The sequence below is a fragment of the Vulpes lagopus genome, chromosome 18 (assembly GCF_018345385.1).
Source record: "Vulpes lagopus strain Blue_001 chromosome 18, ASM1834538v1, whole genome shotgun sequence".
NCBI lineage: Eukaryota > Metazoa > Chordata > Mammalia > Carnivora > Canidae > Vulpes > Vulpes lagopus.
In genome coordinates, this window is record NC_054841.1 from 37,284,197 (window position 1) to 37,299,385 (window position 15,189).

A 15,189-nucleotide genomic window follows, 5' to 3' on the forward strand; every position below is an offset into this window, starting at 1 on the left:
CCTTCATGACTTGGTTTGTCAAAAGAAAACTGCCCTTTTTGCCATAGCACTACTAATCACTAATAGTTGGTTCTCTGGATTTAGCATTTCAATCCTGCACTCAGCATCTGAAAACATTTTAAAAGGTCAGATTGCTACTCCCTTATTCAATTTAGAAAAATTTCATGAAACAAAATGAGCTTCCCTTCAATGCCTCCCAACATGCTTAGCAATACCTTTCGAGATCAATGGAAACTTTGTCAGAGTAAAACCTGGGAGTAAAGATTAAAAGAGGACATTGGAAGCCATGACCTATAGCTTCTTCCTTTCTCACTGATGCTGTCTCTCTAGACCAGAGTGTCTGAACAGTGTCACCACTGAACTTTTAGTATGGCTAATTCCTTGTGCGGTGGAAGGATGTTGTTCTGTACATTGTAAGATGTTTAGCAGCATCCCTCACCTCTACCCGCCTGACGCCAACAGTCCCCTCCCCTCTAAGTGGTAACAACCAAAGATGTTTCCAGCCACTGCCAAATATCTCCAAGGAGGGAAGTGGGGGGTAAATATTCCTCCAGTGTTCTCCAGATAGATATCTGCTAACAGTTTAGTCTTCAGGTTTCTCCTAGATGCCAACACCTTTATACAAGTTCTTCCAAACTTTATATTTTTTTTAAAGATTTTTTTATTTATTCATGATGGAGAGAGAGAGAGAGAGAGAGAGAGAGAGAGAGAGAGAGAGAGAGACAAGCAGGCTCCATGCAGGGAGCCCGATGTGGGACTTGATCCCAGGACTCCAGGATCACACCCTGGGCCAAAGGCAGGCGCTAAACTGCTGAGCCACCCAGGGATCCCCTCTTCCAAACTTTCTAGAAGAAGTCTCGGATATATGGTGCCTGGCATCAAGGGTGTGCAAACAGCCTGGTGGTTTGGCAAACTCATGTTGTCTGTCCTGTGCGCCATAGTGGGTCACTGTCTGATTCGTAGTTCTTTTTTTTAAAAATTTATTGATTTACTTATTTGAGAGGGTGGGAGAGAGAATCTCCCACAGACTCCTTGCTGAGTGTGGAGGCAGGGACAGGGCTCCATCTGATAATTCTGAGACCTGAGCTGAAACCAAGAGTCAGATGCTCAACTGGCACTGAGCCACCCAGGCGCTCCTAGTATGTGTATTTTTAGAACACAACTTTATTGAGAGTATTGAATTCTGAGAGCATCACAGAGAACAAGAAAACATGGAAAAAGAGGCAATCACTGAAGGAAATGAAGATAATATTCAGGTCTGCCTGGGAAGGGACTGCATGATGCCCCTTTGTACCTGGTGCAAACTGGTTCTGCCCTGCTCTCATTTCCTTACACTTACTGGTGCAAGATGCCTGGCTTACAATTGCCAGCAACTGATATTCTTTGACTTTTTTTCTAGCTACAGAAACATCTTCAGTTTATGAGCAAGGGCTAAATCAAAGTTCAGGGAATAGTTTCCCTGGTAGCAGCCCTCAATCTCTGAAAGACTAGATGGATGGGTAATGATTCCAGCTCTCTTGTCCCTTGATGAATGGGAATTAGTGGATAATGAACCCAGTTCCCTGGACCCTTGACTGGAATATCCCTGAGGCATGTGCTCTGTGTTGGCTCCCTGAGTTTTCCCTGCATGACTAAACTCCAGCCTGTAACTTGGCTGCCTCCCCTTCATTGTTTTACTTTCCCACTTCACCACCAGTGCTTCCTTGGATCACCTCCAAATAAACTACTTGCACTTGAATCTTGTTTGGAGGTTTGGTTCTAAGGAAAATCAGAGCAAGTGGGTCTGGTGAGATACAGCTTCACCTGTCACATTAGATTCCAGAATATTCCAAATCCACAAAGCTAACCTTAGGAGAATTAGAATCTGTAAGGCTCCCCTAGTCCAAGTTACTTTATCAGAAAGAATATGTTCTCCAGCTTTATGGGGAGTTACACAGTAATAACCCTTTTAAAAAGGGCAAACAGCATAAGTATGTGGTGTTTCCTTAGTCTATTTTGTGTCATTTACTCATGTAAGCACAAAATGTTGCATGGTAATTCAAAGCTCTATGAACTGTAATTTACTCTTATAAGGTTATAATCTAGTAACAAACAATTTATAATACCTGTTTATAGGGAAAAAGAAAGAAGATTTCCATAAGACTCTGAATCTCCACCAAATGTAACCCCACAGATGGAAATGTACTTGTTCTATTTCTTTTCTTTTTTTTTTTTTTTTAAAGATTTTACTTATTTATTCATGAGAGAGAGAGAGAGAGAGAGAGAGAGAGAGAGAGGCAGAGACACAGGCAGACAGAGAAGCAGGCTTCATGCAGGGAGCCTGATGTGGGACTTGAACCCGGGAATCCGGGATCACACCTCGAGCCAAAGGCAGGCGCTCAACCGCTGAGCCACCCAGGCGTCCCTTGTTCTATTTCTTAAAACATAGCTTAGTCATACACCCAATTGATAAAATACAATGGCTTTTATTTCATGTGTGGGTTTATAAATCTCTCCATATATAACTCATCAGTGTATCTTCCTCAAAATTTAACCAGAAATGGTTTTATACGATGAACTGGGGAATGGTTTTACATGATAAACTGAGCTATCTATTGTAAAGAAATGTAGTGAACAATGCATGTGTGAATTATAATGTTAAGTGGACATTGAAGCAGCAGGAAATATTTATCAATATTATATGCACATGAACATTTATTTACTTGTTTAATCTTTCTGAAATCAGATTTAGAATTTTGACAAAATATATAGCATTTAAAACCTTTTTTAAACCCAAGATAATGCATGAAGTTTTTTAAGCACATTGCATTTGTTTATTGATCATTTAGTTGATCGAAGATCATATTTATTTTCATTGTTTATCCATACAATTAAAATTTTTAAAAAGGCTTTAAGAGTGTAAAAATGGCTAAACCACAAAGAAAGGTTCAAAAGGACAGATACCAATTAAACTTAGAGAAAGAAAGATTTCATTTACAACAGGTAGAAATATTCAGCACTGCAGCCAAGGTAGATTATAAAACCATTATAGTGTAAGAACAAGTGGAAATGAACAGAATAAAACATGATAGGACTAATTAAATAAAACACTAGACATGGCAGACTGAATGCAGTAAGATCTGTATCCACACTCTGGTAGTGCCCTTCTGCACAGACTCTGGGTTTGCCCATGTGGCTTCCTTTGGCCAGTAAAAGTGTCAACTTGATCTGATCAGAGGCTTGAAAATATGTTTGTGTATTTTTACACCATCTCTGAAGGGCCACCACTGCTCTGAGAACAAATCTGCACTACCTAAGATATGATACCCCAAAGAGCAGAACTGAGTTGACCTAGCTGAGACCATCCTAGACCAACCAGCCTCTGGCCACCCACCAGCTAAATGTGGATGCTTGAGAGAGCTCAAACAAGATTACCCAAGCCTGGCCCAGACATAGAACAGCATAGCAGACCCATAGACTTGACGGAAAAAACAAAGGTTGTTGTTTTAAAGCCACTAAGTCTTAGAGTGTGTTGTCACTGAGAAATATTAGATATAGTCAATATATTAGGTACAGATGGTCAGTAATCACTGGAATAGAAAACAACATGGGAAACATTTGTCATGAATGTGGATTAGTTTTATACTTGCAATAGGATATTGGACACAAGAGTTAAACATATCAAATAAATGTAGGCATTATAGAAAGGTTTTATGACCCCACTGTCAGAGGTGATTTCTCTACCAGGACCTTTGCTAAATAAACACAAAGTAAAATATCCAGAACACAAACACAGAAGTGCCACTATCCAAGAAATCTCACCTAGTACTGAGACCAAGGCTGTCCCAGTAAAATAGAATATAAGGTACAGAAATAATTATTTTCATATTCGTATGACTTTACAAAACCTTGCTTAATGAAGTATGTGTTTACATTCTATAAAACTGGATATAATGCTCTGTAAGAGTTCCATTTTCTTTTTTTTTTTTTTTAAGATTTTATTTATTTATTCATGAGAGACACAGAGAGAGAGAGAGAGAGAGGCAGAGACACAGGCAGAGGGAGAAGCAGGCTCCATGCAGGGAGCCCGCCATGGGACTCGATCCAGGGTCTCCAGGATCACACCCTGGGCTGAAGACGGTGCTAAACCTCTGAGCCACCAGGGCTCCCGGTGATTCCATTTTCAAAGGAAAAACCCTCTGTAACCCAACACTGGATTTGTTGCACCAGTTTTATCATTGCTTAATGCAAAATAATTTATATGCATTTAGTTTTTATGATTATACCCAATATTTTAAATGCCATCCTGATAGAAAGTTTAATATTCAAAAATAAAGGTAAATCCTGTAAACAATAACCAATATTGTGCCATGTTATTAAATTTTGATTTTTCATGATCAAATATGCTTATAGGAAGAAACATTTATATTGCCATTCTCTCTACTGGGTGATCAACATTCTACTTACGTTACTGAGCAAACTGAATTCATTTGAATAGCATTACTAAAAAAATCATGGAGAGTGCTACATATGAATAGTGCAGAGCTCATTGTGTTTTAAGTCTAATTTTAAAACATTTAATGCTACACACTGGTTAAATTTTCAAGGCAACATTCCAGGGTCTGTAATTAAAAAAAAAAAAAAAAAATTCTGGCCCAGGATGTATTTTAACTTATTTCACATCTCCTATTATCATCATTATTATTCATCAGATGATAATTAACATTCATGGCTGGAGGCCATTCCTCCCAATTTTTATTAAAACTCTTCCTTTTCTAGTATAGGGTTTTCTTTAATCCCAGATTAATTTACTTCACATTCACCAAGGCAAAGCTCCTGAAATGAATATATTCACAAATTCTCAAAATAAAATATCCTGAGTACTTAATGGTTACTAAAATGCTTGGTATTTTCCCCAAATCACTTGCTTTTGTAAATCCTGGAGTTGGTTTACTCTCACACATGGTGGAATATTTCGTTCTCAGCCAAAAGGAAAAAGGAGGTCACATTATGACAGCACTGGTTACAGGACAAACATGATGGTCATCTTTGTCCTCCTGTGTAATGGTTTCCAACTCAAACATTCCTTGTCTTTTTATAAACCCAAACCCTTACCTTTTGTTATTTTCATTTTAGTTTTTAAGTATTTTCCTCATAAATCTCCATTAGGTCAGGGAAAATTTATCTCTGTTGTTTTGGGTCTTTTTTTAACTCTAAAGTTAAATTCTCCTTTAAACAAAACAACAGCCCTGACAATAAAGAGAAAACAAAGAGAAAAGGAGCTTTTACATCTGAATGAGTGGTAAAGGTCTTTCCTACCCAGCCATCTCTGACTTTATCCTATAAACTCTGAAGCAAGTGAGTCAGTGGAATGTTCTTTTATTTGATGTTTATCAACTTTGCTCCAAACAGTTTTAAAAGATGCTTGCTGCTCTAACCCTTTGTCTCACACCAAACTGTGCAAAGCTGGATGCCACAATGGAGGCAGTTTGAGGAGAGTGAGTCTCCCCCATCAAGTTCCTGAACATCCATATCCCTCCAAAGGAGCTTGTCACACCATACCTTAAATTACAAGTATCATTCTTCTTTTTTTTTTTTTTAGACTCTTTGATAAATTCCCTGAGGGCAAGAATCTTGCCTAGTACATAGTAAGTGGAATATTTGTAGATTTAATGGAACATTTTGTCCATTTTTTGCATGTTCCCAAAAGCTATGGGCCTGCCCCAGAAGGAATTCAATAAATATAGAGTGCTGTATCATGCACTTACTGAGACTGGGAATTATCTCAAACGTCTTACATTTCCCCTTTCAGGTAGCAAGTAAAGTGCATTGCATTGATGCTTAAATTGGAATAAAATATACAAATGTGAATTCGTATCTCTGCTTTGCATGTTTGGTGTTTTAAAATACAGCTAAAGGGGGATCCCTGGGTGGCGCAGCGGTTTGGCACCTGCCTTTGGCCCAGGGCGCGATCCTGGAGGCCTGGGATCGAATCCCACGTCAGGCTCCCGGTGCATGGAGCCTGCTTCTCCCTCTGCCTGTGTCTCTGCCTCTCTCTCTCTCTCTCTCTGTGACTATCGTTAAAAAAAAAAAAAAAAAAAAATACAGCTAAAGGGTACCTGCGTGGCACAGTCAATGAAGCATCTGACTCTTGATTTCAGCTCAGTCATGATCTCAGGGTCATGAGATGGAGCCCCAGTTGGGTTCTAAACTGAGCATGGAGTCTGCTTAAGATTTCTCTACTACTTCCCCTACCCACTTCCGTGTGTGCACAAGCCCAGGCTCTCTCTCTTAAATAACATAAAATAAAAGTAGAGCTAAAGCCTATTTTACTTAATAGCTCATTTGGAATTTATTTGCAAATAATTAAAATATTCATATGTATCGCTTTTATAGTATGTCCAAGTTAGGAAGACCAAAATTTTCTGTTACCACTTAAATTTTTTTATTAAATCTAATATGATTACCCACTGAACTGAGAAAATATTTTTAAAGTACCAGTATTTTACCTTTTCTCCTCTTTTGGTTTTGCCTCTGCTATTCATCCACAAGTAATAGTAATTGCCATTCATTCACACCCTAATGTACGCTGCCTGTTTACCTACTTTTAATTTTTCATAACCTCACAACTTACAAATTAGAATCTGTTTTTCAAATTCAGATGGTAATCAACTTATGTAACCTTCATCAACTTGCAAGGTATATCAATCAGTGTCCTCCAGAAAAAAAGAACCAACATCTGTCAATCTACCCACCTACCTATCAGAAACTTAGAGATTCATTTTAAAGAATTGACTCACATGATTTTGGAAGCTGGAGAGTCCAAAATCTGGAGGGTGGGCCGGCACACTGGAGATCCAAAGAATTGTACCTCAAGTCCAAAGGCAGAATGAATTACTTCTTACTCAGGGGAAATCAGTCTTTTTCTAGTAGGACCTTCAACTGATTATATGAGGCCTACCCACATTATGGAAGGCAATCTGCTTCACTCAAAGTCCACAGATTTAAATGTCAATCTTACCTTGAAAAGATACCTTCATGGAAATATCTAGAATATGTTTGATGAAATATCTTGAGGGCTTTGGCATAGCCAAATTGACACATTAAAATTAACTATCATGAATCCATATTACAGATGAGCACAGTAATACTCAGAGATATTAGTAATTTGCACAGTATCCGACAGTCTGTTATACAACATTTGGGGTTTTTTGTTTTCCAAAGGCCATTTGTCTTTACATATATACATATACATATATATATACATACACATATAGACATATAATGTCTCAAATCTAAGTTTTTCAATTGAGTAGTTCCCCGTAGCTTTGTAGTTTAGAGGTCTAATTTATCCACTAATAAATGCTTACCATAGATGATGATCTAATCCAATGGAGTTGGAATCTGTTACTATAAACAGCTCTGCACACTCAAAAACGCAGTGACAAAAGCTAAAGAATTCTCCTATCCTTCACACTCCTTGAAAACTTTTCCATGCTTTCCATTCCTGATGCCAACACTGGAGTTTAAGACTCTACCACTTGCTGCCAGAAAACAAATATTGTACGTCTCTAGTCTTTATATTTCTAAATTCTACATTTAATCAGAGCCTACCAACACCGCCCAGCCCAACCCCCCACCCGGTCTGCAACGCTTTTTAATTATGAACTGAAAAAAGGTAAAATTTTGAGGTTAAGCATTAAAAATAATTTCCAGATGAGCTTCAACTACCCTTCCAGCCATCGTTTTTGCCCTTCACTATGAACAATATACACTCAAGTTAAACTTGTCCCAGTAGAGTTCGTGTGTGCATCCTTTTTGGTTTTTGCAGCTTATTCCTTCCTGTTGACCTTCCTCTCCAGGTGAACTTCTGACGCCAGGTCTTACTCTTCCAGGGCTCTCAATGAGGTTCTTGGCATCAACCCAACCCCGCAGCAACTCTCCTTCCCCAAACTGCTTAAGAGGGCAGGGCACTCCCCTTATCTGTTCAAGGAGAAGGATGCAATCAGTGCAGGAGAGGAATCTCAAGCCAATGGTTTCCCATTGCTGGAGAACGCCCTGGATGCTGAACAAAGGCTCTGCTGAAGTAGGTGCTCAATAAATGCTGAACACGGTAATTGAAGGGACGAGAGGGAAAACCTGCAGTCTGTGGAACAAGGGTGAAGTTGCCTCTCAGGGACGGGAACCCGAGCGCCCTCTCCCACCTTGCTCGCGTTCCCGGGTCTAGGGTCAGGGACCAGCCCGCAGCCGGACTCTAGGAAGGGACGGGCACTGCGCATGCCCGTATCCTAGGCGGCCTTCGGGCGCGCGGCCCGCTGGCCCCGCCCCCTCCGGCCCCCTCCGGCCCCGCGCGCGCGGCGTGCTGGCCCCGCCCCCTCCGGCCCCCTCCGGCCCCGCCCCCTCCGGCCCCGGGCGCGCGGGCGCGGCCCCGCGGAGCGTGCCCTGCGTGCGGGTGCCCGCCGAGCCCGCCGGGCTGCATCCCCGAGTGCCCGGGCCGGGGCCTGCGGAGTGGGCGCCGGACCCGGGCGGCGGGCGGCGGGCGGCGGGCGGCGCAGGCTGCGGCGACGCCGGAGGTGACGAAGAGCGCGGACGGTGAGTGCGGGCGCCGCCGGGGAGCTGGCGGGCGCCTCCGCGCGTGCGCAGCACCGACCCGCCGGCCAGGGGCGCGCTCCGGACCGCGGGCCGAGGGCGCCGAGCGCGGCGGGGCCGGGCCGCGGCTGCGGGGCCGCCCGGATGCCCTGCCTGGGGCGGGCTTCCCGACGGGGTCCGGGCGCCGGGGCCGGGGGGCAGGGCGGCTGCGGCCGAGGGGCGCCGGGGCGGGGCGGGGCGAGTGCGGCCGCCGCCCGCCCCGAGGTCCGGGAGGGGGCGCGGCCGGGGCCTGGGGCCCGCAGGGGCGGGGGCCGCGCCCGGGAGCCGGGAAGGCGCGTGCAGACGGCAGCGAAGTTGCGGGAGTAACTTTCCTGGGGCGCTGCCAGCGGGCCCGGGCGGGGGCTCGGGGGCCGGTCAAGGAGGACGGGCTTGCCGGGGTGTTTCCTCCGCTCCTGGAGCTCGTGCTTCCTAGTTGAGAGCGCCTTTCCGGGGCCCTTCGCCCTGACCGTGGGTGTGTGAGTTTGGTGTTAGGGCGGGAGGGACGTGTGCCACCTCGGGGAGAAGAAGGTCTTGCAGCCTGGTCTTTTCATCTCGAGGAAAGTATTGTGAGAACGCGCCGGGGGTTCCTGTTTGTCGAGAGACCTATTGTCCTGTGCGTGCTTGCAGAGGGCAGCTAATTCTGTTATTAGCCTTAAAAAGACAAAGGAAGATAATTGTGCTTTGTTTCCTTTCTCTTTTTTTCTTTCTTTCTTTTTTTTTTTTTTAGAAAATACTCTAGCACCTCACCAAATCACGGACTACAGTAGTTCCCAAAACCGGCTGCCGAAGAGAGCCCAACCGGAGAGTCTTAGAACTCTAAGCCTCAGTAGCCCCCAGACCGGTTAAACACACCAAAGACCCCTGGGTGGTTCCCGTTTGCAGCAGAGTTTGGGGACCGGTGATTTAATGTAAGAAAGTCAAGATTTCAGTTTTACCAAGTAGCATTCGGCTTCTGATGGAGATAAAAGTCAGGCTTCATTTTCCATAGACGGGAACTGACAAAGGGTGGTCTGTTTCCCACCCGGGAAGGACGGGAGCGGCTAAAGGTTCAAATTTAAACTTAACTATAATGTGACTCTAGCGTCTAGGTTATTGTTCTCACCCACGTTTTTGGGTTTCCTTTGGGGTTACTCAGCCCTCCCCTAACCCCTGTCCCCGCGGAGCAGTTTTCATGGTCTTTTAGCCTCTCACCCGCCCCCCCTTTCCTTTTCCCTCTCCCCATCCCCTTCTTTTAACCCTCCCCCAACCTCTGGAGGATTCCCCCTCCCCCAGACTGTCCTGGCTCTGGCTCGGAGGGGTGACTGCGGGTTCCCATGGCAACGATTACTCCAGGGGAAGTGGGCGGGTCCTCCTACCTTTGGGATTCGGAGTGGGACCCTTCTGAAGAATTTGAATCACCCTTTTCAGTTCTTGGCCTCAGCTCAGGTAAGGGTGATCTCATACTAGTTCCAGTTTTTCTTTCTAAGTAATTACAGAATTATTAATGCTGTTTGTTGTATGGGGTGATACCGCCAGCAGCTATGAGGACTGTTCATTCTTCCAGTCGTTGCACCGAGAACTTGTCTAACAAAGTTTCAAACTGTGGTGGAAACGATACTTTTTGAAACCGTTTTCCTTTGGGGGGCACACAAACTTAAGAATTGTATATATTCTTCAAAGTCCTAAGACCTCTTCTATTTCAGAAGTTAGAATAGAATGCAATAATCTTGTGGCAGTTTGTGGGCACCCCCCGCCAAAGTCATTATCAGTCTTTAAATTTTTTTTTTTTTTTAAGATTTTATTTATTTATTTGATAGAGAGACAGAGAGGCAGAGACACAGGCAGAGGGAGAAGCAGGCTCCATGCTTGAATCCCGACGTGGGACTGGATCCCGGGTCTCCAGGATCACGCCCTGGGTCAAAGGCAGGCCCTGAACCGCTGAGCCACCCAGGGATCCCTTAAAATTGTTTTGTTCCTAGAAGGTGCTTTGCCTTGATTTGATTCTTTACAAAAAGTTAAACGCTTGTAGTGTTATACTCTAAGGCATAGTTTGTCTACAGATTCACCCACTCTTTCCCTTTCCTGGCACACAAAGATAATTTTTTTAAATGTTCATTGTTATGCTCAGAACAGGAATTCTGTAGCCATCTAAATCCAGTTTGCCTTGCAAGGAACTGTTAAAACAGTTCTGAACAAAGTACAGAAGTATATTGTTTCCATGTCTTAGGCTTTTTTTTTTCCTTTTCGAAACTTTTCAAACTTTATTGTGTAAATAATAATCAGAATTCAGTCCATCAATTCCAAAATGTTTTTAGTAGACCAGGGATTCTAAGCATGCATTGGGAGTTGAAGAGGTTTTTCTCTTGCAGCTATCACCTATCTTGGGTGCTAATTAAGTACACATTAGCTGGACTATCAAGCAAATTCTGAAAGGATTTTTTTCCATTTTACTCTGAGAAAATGATGGAAATCCCTCTCAGTTGATGGATGCTGTAGTTCAACAGCAGTGCTCTGCTGCTAAGATAGTAACCTCTCACCTCATCTTTTTTCCATCATGTTTCAAAACGAAGCCTTTAAACATACATTTGAAAGGATCTGTTGTTTCTATGGTTTCTAAACATTTTAAAATAAAATATCCTCCCTTGTTGTAGATATTTAGGGAATGATCAAAGAAATCACAATCACATCATCAGAAATAAACTATTCATGAGATGGTGTGCTTCCACTTGTCCCTTTTTATTTATCTGAATATTTTTAAACAAAATTGGCAATTTTAGTTTCATTTGTAGTTTTAAATACTGTGCTTTCATTTAATATACCATAGACATTTTCTACACTTTTAAATCTTTGTAAGATTTTTTATTTTTATTTTTATTTTAAGGGGGAGGGGAGAGGCATAGATGTTGCTAGAGAGGGAGAAGCTGACTGACTCCCTGCTGAGCAGAGAGCCTAATGTGGGTCTTGATCCCAGGACCCAGAGATCCTGACCTGAACTAAAGGCAGATGTTTAACCAGCTGAGCCACCCAGGCACCACTGAATGTAAGATTTTTTAATGATTGATATACCAAGGTTTAAGTAGTTTTCTGTTGTTTGATATATTTTCATTTTTAGTGGTTGAAAATTTGGCACTAAATGCTGGCTCCAAATTCTACTAGTTCTTTGATTGTGTTTGCTTTATCCGTGGAATCAGGGTAATAATAATAATAATGGTGTCTGCAACAATAGAGTTTTGGAAGGATGTAATGAACCGAATGAAGACAGCCTTCAACAGAGTCTGGCAAAGGAGGTAGGCTCAAGTAAGAGCCGACTCACAGGCAGTGCTGGAATAAATGCCCATGCCTGAAAGTCGTGGTGTCTTAGACTTGCTTAGGCTAGGTTTATAGCAGAATTCCTGGGGCAGAGGTGAACTCTTTTATGGTTCCTGAGGCACATTGCCAAACTGCTTATGCCAAGACACATTGATTCCCTTATGCACCTAATGATTTCCTCACTGTGTCAGCATTCCAGTGTTTAATCCTTCCTAATTTTCTATAAAAATGTGATCTTATTTTAACTTATAGTCTTTGGTCACTAGTGGAATTCGTGATTTGCTTCTTGTTTTAACTCCTGAAAGGAGTTTGTTTGGGTACTTTGCTCCCTTTATTCTTAATTGATGATTTTTTTAATGATTTTGAATAGTCCTATATAAAGAGTATTAATACCTTTATCATATTTGCAGTGTTCCCCCCCCCCCCACACACACAGCTTGTTACTTTTACTTAATGGTGTTTTCCAAACAGCAAAATAGTTTTACTTTTATGTAGTCAAGCTCTATTTTTTCCTTTATGATTTTTCTTTGTAAACATTTTATGTTTAAAAGTTTTATGTTACATTTACCTCATTATGTTACATTTACCTTAATGTAAGAAATTTTGAAAACAGATTTTTACAATTAAGTATGTACTAATGTTTGGATGTGAATTGTCTTAGACCATCTCTTCTTCACCAGCTAGTCATTTCTACCAACACCATTTGTTAAAGTGTACATCTTTTCCTCATTTGGTTTTGATCTTTTCTTTATTACATGTTAAGATCTTGACTAGTTTTGGGTTTGCTTCTGTTTTAGGTCTAATCTACGTGTTGATCTCTAAACTTAACGCCAGCTCTTTTAAATTGTAGATTTAGATTAGGTAGCAATATCTGGTAGAGCAAGTCACAATTTTCTTTGGAAAATCAGAATTACATTCATCTGTCCTTTCAGATAAACATTATCTTACTATCTTTTTTTTAATCTTGCTATCTTTAAACTAATACAGGTACATACTTTAAGAGTACTAAAAGGCTTACTGTAAAATAAATGGCCCCTTGCCCCTTTCTCCCCTACCACCCCCAATCTCCTGAGTCTCCCTCTCCCCCAGCCTTTTTTCACTGTTTACTGTTTCTGCCCAGTCGTTCATTGGAGCCTTTTGTAGCGTCTTTCCTCTTGGGCTGGTCAGAGAGTATGGACTTCTTCATCCTGAGCTGTCGAAAGGATCTAGCTGCCAGGGTTCCCCGAGGCATCTGGCAGGAGTCTCAGCATCCTCTTTCTATAGAGCCACTTTGGGGGAGGTTCCAGTGCTCTCACAGCCTTAAGACTTAATTGTTTTATCTACTCTCTTATCAATTAGTCTCCAGTCTTGCTGAGCTCTGGGCCTGATGGCCACTTGGAAGGGCATCCAGGGATAGGACTTCCTAAACAGCCTTTACTAACCTTATTTTAACCTGCCACCCTTTCACCTCTTTTTACTCCCTCAGTTTGTGAGTAACCTGGAGCATTTCACTCTTTTAGGTGGGCTACATAGCTGCTTTCCACTTTCCTGCTTTTGTTACAGTTTTCCACTACAGTTATGTGCATTCTTGTTCTTTGGCAAGGACTGTCATTTACATGGAGTAAGTGTCTTTTAAGGGACAATACAGGTTATCCAGATTTCTAACTCTCCTGGAAGAGGTTTTGTTTGTTTTTCATTTTGTTTTTTGTTTAAGCCCTAATATTTCTTGTTAGGGTTCTTCTTTGGTATTTTGTTGTTGCTGTTGCTGTTGTGATGGGTTCTTCAAACTGGTTACTGCTAGTATAAGATAGTTGTTGATTTTTGTGTATTTATTTAATAGCTGGCTTTTACTCTAAGAGCTTTTACTCCAAGAGCAGTTTGTTCTCTTGGGTTTCCCGGTTATATTAAATCAGTTGCCAATAACACTTGTTTCTACTTTTTTCTAATATACCTTTTATTTTGGTTTAATGGCATGCTGCACTAATGTTAACGTTCTAGAACATTACAAAATCTTTCTAGAACGTTATCAAATAGTAATGGTCATAATGTGCAAACTTGTGTTCTTTATTCTAATAGGAAAAACAGTGGTGTGATATGGGTTTTTGGTTTATCATAATTCCTAATCAGGACAAAATCTATATTTTTAATTTCCAATTTACCTTGAGGCTGTTTTGTTAAGGGATGGGAATTAAATATTTAACAAGTTACTGTTAGCATTTATAGTTTATCACTTTCTTAACTGTATTTCTTAACAGATCAGCTGATTCAAATCCCAAATGTTAAATTGGAATAAATACTTTCTTTTGGATAATTCTTTAGGAAAACATTCAGTTCCCATGCACATTGAATACAACATCATATTCAATCCATAATTATCTTCTGGGGTGAGGTGGGATACAGTCACTAGGACTTTTTTTTTTAGAAAAAGAAGATACTCCAAGTTGCTAAATCTGCAGTCATCTTTACGTATTGGCAACATTGATATAATTGGTCGTCATTCCCTCTTTTTTGACATAAGTCACTTGGTTGTGAGAACACCATATGCTGCTTTTCCTCCTGTACTTCTGCATCACTGATTTCACTTTTTCAGTCATTTTTTAAAATTTTGCACTGTTTTTTCTCACCAACCTATTAATTTGGAATGCTTCAGGGCTCAGTTCCTGTAGGACTCTTGTCTTAAACAGTTAAAAGGCTTTAATAAAATACCATGTAGCTCTGTAAGACTCCCAGATGTATATTTCCAGCTGGAGTAGTGAGTGCCCTGAAACTTCTGAAGTACATATTAGCTACTTTTTTGACTTCTTAAAACTTGAATACGTAAAAGATAACTCAATTTTAACAAGATTAAAAGTGATTTATTTTTATATTTTTCTATAAACCTGCTCTTCCTGCATCCTGCCCCATTTTGGTGGGTGGAAGTTCCATTTCTCTCAGGGTATTCAAGCTAAAACCCTTGGAATTATTCCTTACTCTTTTCTCTCCACATCAAAGCTGTCAGCAAATCCTGTTCCTGTAGCTTCAAAATGTATCCAGAATCCTGTTGTCCATATAAATTCAGGAGCTTAACCCTTTCCTTTCCCCACCTCTGTTACTACGCATATCCTGTCCCTAGTTTCCAGCACCTCTTGACTGCATTATTACAGTCACCCCTCCAGTCTCCTTCCCTAGCTTCCTTTTAATATATTGTCAGCATAACAACCAGATAGATCTTTTTAAAACAGAAGTCAGAAAAAAAAAATAAATAAATAATAAAATAAAATAAAACAAGTCAGGTTACATTAAAACCATCCTGTGGCTTTCTATCTTAGAAATAAA

The 15,189-nt window shown here is 41.4% G+C and overlaps 1 protein-coding gene across 3 annotated transcripts in view; it reads left to right on the forward strand.

Moving 5' to 3' along the window:
* The first annotated feature begins 8,407 nt into the window (after positions 1–8,407).
* The window catches only part of BTBD3 (BTB domain containing 3), a 34,056-nt gene continuing 27,274 nt past the window's right edge, over positions 8,408–15,189 (forward strand). Inside the window, exons 1-2 of one of the 3 annotated variants that reach the window (XM_041732695.1) lie at positions 8,408–8,571; positions 9,335–9,515. The gene's annotated coding sequence lies outside the window, so the exon portion shown is untranslated. Of the gene's footprint in view, positions 8,572–8,847; positions 9,221–9,334; positions 9,516–15,189 lie in introns of those variants that run through there. The other 2 variants (XM_041732696.1, XM_041732694.1) reach the window with 2 other exon arrangements.